Source organism: Bidens hawaiensis, unplaced genomic scaffold, assembly GCF_021521415.1.
Source record: "Bidens hawaiensis isolate Kalapana, Puna unplaced genomic scaffold, B.hawaiensis_p1.1 tig00010382_1, whole genome shotgun sequence".
NCBI lineage: Eukaryota > Viridiplantae > Streptophyta > Magnoliopsida > Asterales > Asteraceae > Bidens > Bidens hawaiensis.
Genome location: NW_027491787.1, coordinates 125619 through 136365, shown reverse-complemented (window position 1 = coordinate 136365; position 10747 = coordinate 125619). Strand labels below are relative to the sequence as shown.

Below are 10747 nucleotides of genomic sequence, written 5' to 3'. Positions count from 1 at the left end.
GAACCGATCGAAAATTTTAGATGACGTACATGAAGGAGGCTATGAGGGTACCAACGATGATTGATGACGTATGAATATGCAAAATATCATGAAATCTGAAAACCATAAAATTAATAAAATTAGTATTTCACATTTAATATTTCACAATAACAATATAACATCCATAATTTACTCCTTACCCCTTAAAAATAACACATACTAACATTTAGCCCCTAGAGTTTACACTTGACTTATTTATTTCCCACAACATCTTATTAAATTTTTAAATATTAATCTCATTAAATTCACAAGAGCTTCTAGCTTTCTACTATAAATAACCAACACTCTTCACCACCATTTTATCACACACACACACTCAACTCAAAATGGGGTTCAACCTAATGTTGGTCCTAACATGTTGCATGATAATCAATGTGTTAGCTAATGTGAGCCAGGCTCCGACCCACCCACCGGTCGGAGCACCCGCACCCGCACCACACCACCACCACCACCACAAGGGTCCTGGTGGTCACCACCACAAACCTGTTGCTCCGGTTCACCCACCAATTGTGGCCCCGGTTCACCCACCAGTTAAGGCTCCGGTTCACCCTCCAACCAAGGCTCCGGTTCACCCACCAGTTAAGGCTCCGGTTCACCCTCCAACCAAGGCTCCGGTTCACCCCCCGTTAAAGCTCCGGTTCACCCACCAGTTAAGGCTCCGGTTCACCCTCCAACTAAGGCTCCGGTTCACCCACCAGTTAAGGCCCCGGTTCACCCACCAGTTAAGGCTCCGGTTCACCCTCCAACTGTTGCCCCGGTTCACCCACCGACCCACGCACCACTTCCGGTTCGGAGGCAGGTTGCGGTCCGGGGTATGGTGTATTGCAAAGCTTGCAAGTACAAGGGTGTTGACACACTCATGGGAGCAACTCCTTTAAAGGGTATAATATTTTACTTTTGTTTACTTTGATAAACTTGAACTTAGTATAAAAACATTATAACATCTATGTGACTACTAGAAAACTGGATATTTGTGACCGTAAACAGTACATTGCAAAAAATATTTTTAATTGATTTGTGACCGAAAATGCCGTTGCAAAAACACTACCGTCACCTCATATTTTTTGATAGGTTTTGTGACCGAGTTGATGGCGGTTGCTACTTTGTGACCATTATAACTTTGGTTGCAAATATATATTTAAAATTTATCTGACTACTAGAAAACTGGATATTTGTGACCGTAAAACAGTTGCAAATAATATTTTTAATTGATTTGCGACCAAAAATGCCGTTGCAAAAACACTAGCGTCACCTCAGATTTTTCGATAGGTTTTGTGACCAAGTCGATGGTGGTCACTACTTTGTAACCATTATAACTTTGGTTGCAAATATGACGCTATAGACGATGGTCACTAATATTATGACCAATGTAATTTTCGTTCCAAAATTTTTCGAACATTTTTTTTATTTATTGCTTAAAATTTTCTAGTAGAGAAAATGTTATATTTTTATAATATTTTGTACTAACTTAAATAGATAATAAACTACAAGCACATAGCAATATCTAAGTACAAACACACTAATGTATGAAATGTGACTAATGTGTGACAAGTACAACTTATTAACGTGTGATATTTGAATTACAGGAGCTAAGGTACTCGTAACATGTAACAACACCAAGTACCCATTGAGGTTCAACGGTACAACCGATAGTAACGGCTTCTTCTTCATCATGCCACCAAAGACATTGACCACATATGGCATCCACAAGTGCAAGGCCACATTGCTATCATCACCAAAGGCTACATGTAACCACCCAACCAACCTACACTATGGTGTCAAGGGTGCCCCCTTAGTCCCTACACCGAAACTAGTCGGGTCCAAGCTTCCAACACCACTACCGTTTGATGTTTTCACTGTCGGTCCTTTTGCGTATGAAGCCTCTAAGAAAACTATTTGTCCCCATGAAAGTATTGAAGCTTGATTTGGTTGAGAGTTAGAAGTTAAGGATTTTAAAAGGTTGTTATGATATGTTTAAGGATGTGGTAAGTGGTAGTTAGATTTATCTCTCTTTTCTTAATAATTTGATTTGGATTTAGATGTTTGAGTGGTGGTTTGGTAATTTGAGGGAAGATCATGTGCTATTGCTATGTAGTGTTTGGTATCAAGTATTGAATAAATCTACTTTTTAACCAAGCTTAGTTGAATTAATTAGGTTTTTATTTTTCTTTTTTTGCACTTATTTTGTTGATTTTTATTACTTTTTTTTTTACTAATTTGTTTGCCGAAGTACTTATATGTTGGGATCAACATCTCCCTATGATTCATAGAAGATTTAATCCGGTCTTTTCTTACTTGTAAAAACAACTAAATATAAAAAAATAATAATAAAATATTGAAAGGCTAATATTATTAAAAGAAAAAAGAGCAATTGAGAAGTTGCGAGAAGCTAAACATACAAGAAATAAAACACAATAAAAAAAATAAACGAGCAATCAAAGTAATCATAAAGGAAAATTAATAAAATTAAACATACACCAGTCATCCCAATCCAAACTTAAATTTCGACTCCTATGCTTCACCCATATGAAAGAGGTTGTTTTGATGTCATTCACCACCTTTACCAAGAACTCATTGTTAGCAATATTTCTTTAGAGTTTTCTGTTTTGATTGCTATAATGAGTGTCAGTATCTTATCAACGTTGTAGCAAACTGGACTGATACTGACCAAATTCCAGAGAGTCCCCACTGTAGCAGCACGAGTTGATTACCACTAATTATATTCATTCAACAATAAAACTTTCTCGATTATGTGTGACAAATTTTATAATGATCGTCGTCTGAAATTGAGCTACTAACCGGACTAGAACAATATAAAAGTGGTTGTGTTGTTGGGGATTTAGGACTCTAGGTGCATATATATGAGAAATGGCTAAGAGAGAAAACAAGGAGAGCGATTAAGGGGAGGATTAGATAGTGGTAAAGGTTTACTAGTAAAATAAACTTTAATTTTACAAACATTTGCATATGCATGTATATCTTATTTATGTACTAGCAAAGAAAAAGGTTTACAAGTCAAATAAATTGTTTTTACTCAAATGCCTTTCCAAAATAAAAAATTCTTCTTTGGATAATAATAATAATAATAATAATAATAATAATAATAAATTATTATGCGCAAAGCATATCCATTATCCAATAAGATAATTTATAAAGAAACATCTTTATAACAATTTAAAGTAATGAAATGACAATAAATTGAAGGTGGTAGAAAAGTAATGAAGGGTGGTGTCTCAACAAATGTAGACATGGGAGTGGGTAAACCATGATGGTAAATCAATGTGGCACCGCTCCCCAAACATTCCAAATTAACACATGAAAAGAAAAAGTATGTCTACAATATATGTCACTTTGTCTAGACAAATCTTTTATCATCATAGCATATAATATCAGAAAACTTTATATTATTCATATTTTTTATTCTTTATTAAAACATATGTTCTGTAAGTTGTGTAATAGCTAAAGTTATAAAATTAGTTGATGATATTCTGATTTCAAAATGAAGAGATGAAGACCTAACTGTGTGTTGAAGTCATGTCTAAGTTAGCATGGCTAACTGCTCGCTAATATGGTTAAGTACATGCTATAAGCTGAAAGGGTATTACTGTCATTTAGTAATGGTGACAATAGTGTCTTAAGAGAAGTTTTGTTCAAGTTTACACTTAATGTGAAACTTGAGGGACTGAAAGTGATGGTTTGGAAACTTGGATGTTGAGAACAAAACCAGTTTTCTTATAGGTTCGATCTAGGGTTCCAACGGCTCACTTGATTCGATCACATTTCTCACACATTTTCTGTATTCCAGTTACATTTTCATTCAATGATCATAAGTTGTAATCGTTTGGGTATTGTAATTGCTCCTTTCGTTTCAATTCGATTCAGTGATAAACGAGTGTTTTTAATGATATCTTAAACAATTGGTCGTTAAATTCCGCTTAATTGATAACACTATATATCTGTGTGGAATGGTTTCTCATGTTTGAGTAAAAATACAATGTTTTAACTAAAATTTTATGATTTGTTAGAGTAAGATAAATTTTATGTTAAGTAAGAAATTTTATATTCAATGGTAACAAGTTAAAATAAAACATTAGTTGTAAGGGATTTTGGACTTTTGGTTGTTCATATTTTTTTTCTATTTCTTTTAGACGTGCACAAATCGGGTTCACTTGGAAAACCCGAACCGGTTCGGAACCGGTTTTTTTCACACCGAGTAGGAAATGGCACCGGTTCCAGTCAGGAACCGGTTCGGTTCCCAACCCGAACCGATGCCCAGAAATGCTAACTTTTAGAAACCGGGTAGGGTAGGAACCAGGACCGGTTATTACATAAAAACCGGTTCCACCGGTTTTTTTGAAATTCAAATATTCTAGCCGTTAGAAACCGGTTCCAACGGCTATATAGCCATTTTTGACCGTTGGAACCGGTTTTTTTTTACCATATTTAGCTTATTTTCATTCTATAAATAGCAAGGTATGGATGTGTACTTGTTAAACCACTTCCAAAACTATAAAACACACTCCAAAACACAATTAAGCTTAAACCGACAACAAATGACAACTAATGACGACGTTGTTATGGTGATCGAAACAACAATATGCCCCGATGTTTGGGTTCATTACGATTTGTGTCTCATGACCGACTCACAGGAGATGACTCGTTGCAAATATTGCTCGAAGTTTCTTAAAGCAGGGTGCAACTCGACTTTACGAAAACATACGAATAAGTATTGTCGAGAGAAAAGAAGTTTGGATGCTAAAAAAGCGGAAGTGGAAGAGTCGTCCGGCTCTACAACCCAAGCATCTACCACCGGTGACAACGCTTAATCGTTGTAGAACGCCGGATTAAAACGACGGACTTTGATTTTTTAGTTTTAGTTGTTATGTTTAGTATCGTTTATATTTTAATAATGTTTGTAATAGTTATTGTTTAAACAAATAAAATGTTCGTCATTATTAAAAAAGTAACAAAAAATTAATCATGACTAACAAAAGTAGTTATAATTAAACAAATCAAGACTAAATATTAGTTGAACTTGTTACAAATAATTTTACTAAAACAAATAAAAAACACAAATTACAACTCTTCTTCGTCTTCATTCTCGTCTTCACTCTCGTCTTCGTTATCGGAAGAAACCCCGTCCTTCGCCTCCTCATCATGAATAGGACGCTCTATTGCTAAAGGATAAGTATTTTAGTTTGTTTTTGAGTTTGGTGGTGAAACAAGTAATGGAAAACAACTTATATATAGTTTTTGGGCTACAAAAACCGGTTCCAACGGCTATATTACCGTTGGAACCGGTTCCAGCGGCTCTTTTGTTTCTCAAAAACCGGTTCCAACGGCTATATTAGTTTGACCTGTGTTTGACTTTTAAAAAAAAACCCGACGGAACAGGTTTTTTCGGGTAGGAACCGAACCGGGTACAAATAGGAACCGGGTTGGAACCGATGGGGAAATACAAATAGGGGAACCGGGTATGATTTTCTGGTACAAAAATACCCAAACCGGATACTGGGTCCATCGGGTAAGAACTGGAACCGCTTCCGGGTCGGTTCCATCGGGTAGGTTCCGGAACCGGTTTTTTTTTGCACGTCTAATTTCTTTTATACCAAATCGTTCTTGGGCCCTAACAAAAATCTGAAATTAAAGTGGGCCTATAGGGCTTGTTTGTCCATTGAATTGTTTTAGGTATGACTAAAGCCTTTACAATGCAACCTTGGTCAGACTTGGGCATTGGACCCTGAGTCTCTGATTCCCTGAATGTAACTTCAAATCTATGCCCAATTTCTTTCATTTGAAATGTGAACAAAGCATGCAAGAGAAATATTTGTGATGATCCCTACTAACTTGATCATTTGAGGAAGGTCCCGTCCCATAGGCCTCGTCTCGAGACCCCTTCTAACGTTTCACTATAGTGTTTCCAGCTCGAAGTCGGTTTGGGAGCACGAAGAACGACTTTACTTGATCACCAAGAGCAACACCAGCCAAAATAATCACCACACTGTTTTGATCAGGGGCGAAGGATAGTTGGGGTCAGGGGTGGCCCCGGCCCCCTCCGTTTTTCTACGTATTAGTGTAAATTTACCCGTTTTCGTCCGATATTTTTTATACGTAGTGTAAATTTACCCTTTTTCAACCGAATATATGATCTCGGCCCTCTCCGTTTACGGTTTTTTTTAATGTGTATTTTCGTTCGGCCCCCTCGACATCTTCGTCCAAGGTTCGCCCTTGATAGTAACATACTAGCATGGGACATTCTTATATTTAATGCATCTTGATTTTTTACAACATTTACATATAAGTCGGCAACTTTAGGCATGTGGTCCTGAGTTGGATATTATTATCATTTATCATTGACCCATTTGTTTTATCAAGGTTGACTTAGTCTTCTTGTTTTTACATGGATCATCTATTTCTAGCGGCACTAGTTCTCATAAGTCATAGTCAATGACTAGCCTAAAGTCCTAAGCCATTTATTTTATGAAATGAATCCCACTATTTTCAAAGTTTCCTTATAAAAGGGGTGTTGAAATTAGTTATGTGTTTGGTGGGACAATCAATTTAATATTTCATGAATGTTTATTTGGACTCATTTGTACCATATTTTCCATTCACAACTATTTATGATCGATGTGGTGGCATCAAATAGTGGTTGATGTTGAGTAGAGGGAAGACTACATTCGTGTGGACAAACATTATATCTTTTTAGACATTCATCAAATTATTGAACGAGTCAGACTGAATTTCACAATTCTTAAACATTATACGTGAAGTATTTTATATCACTGACGATTTTTGTCATCCTCCACTCTCCGGCCACTACTGTCCCCCCCCCACCCAACACATAAAATCATTCTATACTAATGCGGCATACCCTAATGCATGAACAGTATCACAATCTCCATCTTCGTGTCCACGCACACAAGGGCGAAGGTTGCTTAGGGCCCAAGGTGCCCCCCCCACCGTTTTTTTACGTAGTAGTGTAAAGTTATCCGTTTTCATACAAAATTTTTTATACATAGTGTAAATTTAGCCGTAGCCGTTTTCGGGCGAAAATTTGAGCCCGACCCCCTTTGTATGTGAAATTCTGTATACATTTTGAGTCTGGTTCCCCCGTGTCTTAGTCCAAGATTCGCCACTGCACGCGCATAGTATCACCATATGCAACTATATATTGTAATATGTACACGAGTTGGCCACCCCCTACACGCTTTCATCTCATCGTTATGGTTTTCCATAGCAGTATAATAATTTTCTATTGCTTTTCATACTAGACTCATAAAAAGTTTATATACAATGTTTCGATATTGATTATGGATCCTAGCCTTTTGGTTTCAAAACAAAAGTGTTAAATTGTAAAATGATAACAAGGTAACGGTAATGATACCATAAAATAGCTGAATAATAATAATAATAATAATAATAATAATAATAATTCGGGTAAACTAAATATATCTAAATCACATGATTATGATTATGATTATGATTATGATCATTACTATTGATGAAACTTAAAGTTTTGTTATTCTTAACAAATATGTAACTGTTTTAAAAATATAAATATACTACTATTTTAATAATAAAAACATAAATTTAATCAACTAAAATCAATAAAAAAAACCCATTGTCCAATTGGTTTAGTGGTAGCTCCATGACTTTTCTTACGTAAAGTCATCGGTTGGATGCAAACAAGCCGAGTTGCTCATGAGCTACTCGAGCTCGTATCGATAAATAGCTTGAAACGCACCAAGCTTTTGCTAGCTTAAACTGAGCCCGAGCCTCATATAAAGCTCGTAACTTATCGAGCCAAGGCTTGAGCCTTGTATGTGATGAAGCACGTTTAGACTTGTCAAACTTTAATGGCCTTGTGTATTTTTGAGTTTGCGTATTTTAGACTTCTATGTATAAGTTAACACCTTATAACTGAACTGGTAGGGGAGCCTAAATTTAGCTTGTGTACTAAATGAGCTAGAGTCAAGCTTTGACTCGTTTTAGGATTTTCTCAATATATATAGAAATGATAAAAATATATATGTAATTAATTAACAAATTAATCAGAAAAGAAGCATGAAACAAACCAATCTCAAGTTCGAGCACTTATAAGTCAAAATGAGCTCAGTCAAGCTCAGACTCAGCTCATTTACAACTATGAAGTTTTCATAGTCATGGTGATCTCGAATTATCGGTTTTTAGTTTTTTACATTTTATTTTAGTGTAAAACAACAAAAATTAATAAAAAAGAAACCTCGTTTGACTTTGTCTTGAACATGGGTCCCACACTACACATCTCGGTGGCTGAAATTCCGAGGCAATAAACCAAACAACCAATCACGAGTTGGCCTTTTCTAATAATAATATTAACCACTCTCTCTACAAGAGTGTGGTAATCACTTATAGCTCAATGTTTACGTCACGATATAGCGCGTAGATCACACGATATAGAATTGAGTGTCAGGAGAATAGATCCAGTGGATCCCACAAAGTCGTTTCACACCTGAAAATTTTATCTAGGACACAACACAACTCAACTCGAACTCATGTGAAGTACTCTGGATTATAATGTTTTAAGGGTGCTGTTAAACGTACTCCTCTTTTCTTTCAATCAATCAAGCCCTGTATATTCTACCGTATAGCACGCTATCTGTAGGGTCAGGGGAGGATGGGATGTAGGCAAGTCTTTCCTCTATCTGAGAGAATAGAGAGGCTGCTTTCAGAGAGACCCCGGCTCATAAAGCTACATACAGGGTGGGATGTACCACTCTTTTCTTTATTTTTACTAAATATACCAACTCCTTCTAGTTTTACATTAATACGATTTAAATCCTTTTGTTCTACCTTTTGTCACTTTGTTATATTTTACTATCATTAGTTTAAAAATCGTTTTCTCTCTACTTTTAAAAAAAAATTATATTATAAAACATTTTTTTAATTATTTTAAAACATCTAAAATAGTTTTCTTTTCTTCTTTAAACCGTTTTTTTCTTTTAATTTTTTATAAAGTGGTTTTTATAATAACTATAGAGATAGCTTATATTAAAAAATTGTATTAGTTTTTAATAAATAAAAAAGATTAAATAATATATGGCTTGATCAACAAATTTGGTTCTATTATCAAGTGTTATTAATCTCATGTCATGAACCCAACGGAAAAAATTCAAAGTGTTTTGATTTTTTTTTGTATATGAGGAAAGACATATGATAAGAAAAAACATAAATATATACAATACATTTTGTATCACCATTATTCTTTAAATATATTTCATAAAAAATAAATAAACTAGCTAGAGAAATATAATTAAAATGATTTTTATATTTTTTTTAAAAGAGCATTCGCCTTATACTTAATTTTTTATTTAGTTTTAAGAGCATTTTATTTTTTTTTACATAAAAATAAAAACATTATATTCTTTGATTTAATATAAAAATGTTAGAGGGATGTAAGTTGTCAAATAAAATTGTTAAAGGAAGTGAAAGTATAGGGGAGGGGGTATGACAAGTAGAAGAGGTGGTACGTTTAGCCTGACCCATGTTTTAATGGGATAGATAATAATTGTTTATATTATAAAGCACACTATAAGATATATTTAGTAAAATAATATTCATAATGATAAATGCTATTTATCATCTAGGTTTCTTTTGAAACGTTAACCTTTACATTTAATCATGGTTTCAAAAATTCTTATTATGTGTCTATAAATTCTTTATCGATCGCTAGTTTCTACCTCACCAATTAATTTAGGCAAATCGGTCATGATCAAATCCAGCTAAAATGTGTGTGTGTATGTATATAAAAATGACGACGTTTTGGCCAAAATCGATGTTTCTGACGAGATTCCAGCTAAAATGTGTGTATGTGTACATAAAACTGAAAAATTACATATAAAATGTGTGTGTGTATACAAATATGAAAATTATATATTAAAGTATGGTCTGATTAATCTCTAATGTCCACCCACCGTCTACCAGCAACTACTACAACCTTAAACTTATTAGCTAGGTGGTTTTTAGTGCACCATGTGGTGAGAAATTTGTATATACACAAACATAAAAGCAACAAAGGTACTTGTATAGGGCCAACAATTAAGGCCGACACTCGATATAAGTTGTATAGGGCACATCACCCAATTGTTTTTCTATAGTAATGTAATTGATGAGCTTCTTATCAACTTTTTTGAAATAAAATTATATGAGTATCCAAATTACATATTAAAATTTGTTATCATAACTCTTGTAAAATACTAGTAATTTATTAGAGTAACTTGCATTTTAAGTCTTTATGGGATCGTTTATATTATACTATTAGTCTATTTTAATGAAGGTTTGATTCGCAAACTAGTTACCACCATCTCCTATGAAGGTATGAATTCAACTTTAATTTTGCTTTTGTTTTTATATGCTTTTGTAGAATGACTATATTTATTTAAGTTAAAAATATCTTTTAAATCCATAATTTTGGGTTTTGTTTATGGGTCTTGGCATATGATTCTCCTTGGTGATGATAAAAAATAGTAAATGGATGACATATTCTTTATCTTTTTATGTTGTTATGCATACTTGCATAGTTCTCATGACAAACCATGTATAGCATGATGCAAAATACACTCATAATTAAGGTTTGTGAATCATTAGTATGGAACACTCTTTTCATGTCAATGTTAATCTAAGCTTTTTTTTTCTGCTAAAAGTTTTCATGAATTAAATGATGTTT

The 10747-nt window shown here is 34.3% G+C and overlaps 1 pseudogene across 1 annotated transcript; it reads left to right on the top strand.

The window, feature by feature from the left end:
* Positions 1 to 137: 137 nt before the first annotated feature.
* Positions 138 to 2190, top strand: LOC143534949 (uncharacterized; annotated as a pseudogene). The gene is made up of 2 exons (XR_013135633.1): positions 138 to 920; positions 1626 to 2190. The product of XR_013135633.1 is annotated as an uncharacterized LOC143534949 (transcript).
* The last annotated feature ends 8557 nt before the right edge of the window (positions 2191 to 10747 follow it).